Source organism: Microtus ochrogaster, linkage group LG5, assembly GCF_000317375.1.
Source record: "Microtus ochrogaster isolate Prairie Vole_2 linkage group LG5, MicOch1.0, whole genome shotgun sequence".
In the NCBI taxonomy this organism is placed as follows: Eukaryota; Metazoa; Chordata; class Mammalia; order Rodentia; family Cricetidae; genus Microtus; species Microtus ochrogaster.
In genome coordinates, this window is record NC_022031.1 from 32,613,593 (window position 1) to 32,615,098 (window position 1,506).

Genomic DNA, 1,506 nt, shown 5'->3' on the forward strand with positions numbered 1-1,506 from the left:
CCACAGAGAAACCCTGTCTCGAAAAACCAAAAAAAAAAAAAAAGAAAAAAAAAAAGAAAAATCAGTCTCTACATTGAAGATTTGTATACTCTTTTTTTTGTATACTGGTATTTATACACAATGCTTCAATTAAGCAAAATCATTACTTAAAATACAGAGGTGGGCAGTTTGAACCTGGAGATTGAACCAGAACTGCAGGTTAGGATGTAAACCATCCCACCCAACTCTGGAACTACATAAACCTGGTCCCAAAACCCAACTTAAAAACCTCTAGAGTTAGTCCTCTTCTGCCACCTGCTCACCTATCAGCCAACCCACCTACTGTGCAGATCTGGGAAATGCTTACAGTCAAACCAGAACTTTAGATAGTGATTCCCAGAACCAGTTCAGCCCTCCCATATACACACATTGTTCATCACCTCCCCTTCTAAGATCATCTGGGACAGCTTGGGTCCTAACCAGAAATCCACGAAGAAACTTCCAGAACCTGCTCACCAGTCTGCCCAATTCTCTGCCACCCCACTCACTACTGGTCCCAAGGAATGTATGAAGGCCAAGCTAGAATTCCAGTTAGGGACATCCGTAGCCAATCCCCCCACCTATAGGTTCTTTTCTTAGCCACACTACCAATAATACCAATAATACCAATAATGTTCTAGGATCACTGGAAATCTGAACCTGGACTGCAGAGTAGCCACCATAGAAAAACAAAGCGTCATCCATCAACTGACAAGTTGTGGTTGTAGCAAATAAAGATCCAAGCACGCATTCGAGAAAGGCAAGAACAGGTATCTAGCCCAAGAAATACCGTAAAAAACCTAATTCCAGGTACCTACATGTCATGGCAAAAAACATAAACCAGATCAGCGAGGTCCCTGGCCAGCAAGGGAACCTGACCCTGTTCCTGACGACCCATCAGAGGGAACCTTCATCTGGCGATGGATGGAGATAGAGACAGAGACCCACATTGGAGCACTGGACTGAGCTCCCAAGGTCCAAATGAGGAGCAGAAGGAGGGAGAACATGAGCAAGGAAGTCAGGACCGCGAGGGGTGCACCTACCCACTGAGACGGTGGGGCTGATTTAACGGGAGCTCACCAAGGCCAGCTGGACTTTCGGAACTGAAAAAGCTTGGGATAAAACCGGACTCTCTGAACATGGCGGACAATGAGGGTTGCTGAGAAGCCAAGGACAATGGCACTGGGGTTTTGATCCTATTGCATGTACTGGCTTTGTAGGAGCCTAGCCTGTTTGCATGCTCACCTTCCTAGACCTGGATGGAGGGGGGAGGACCTTGGACTGCCCACAGGGCAGGGAACCCTGACTGCTCTTCAGACTGGAGAGGGAGGGGGAGAGGAGTGGGGGAAAGGGGAGGGAAAAGGGAGGCAGGAAGGAAGCAGAAATTTTTAATAAAAAATAAAATAAACCGCCGGGCGGTGGTGGCGCACACCTTTAATCCCAGCACTCGGGAGGCAGAGGCAGGCGGATCTCTGTGAGTTCGAGACC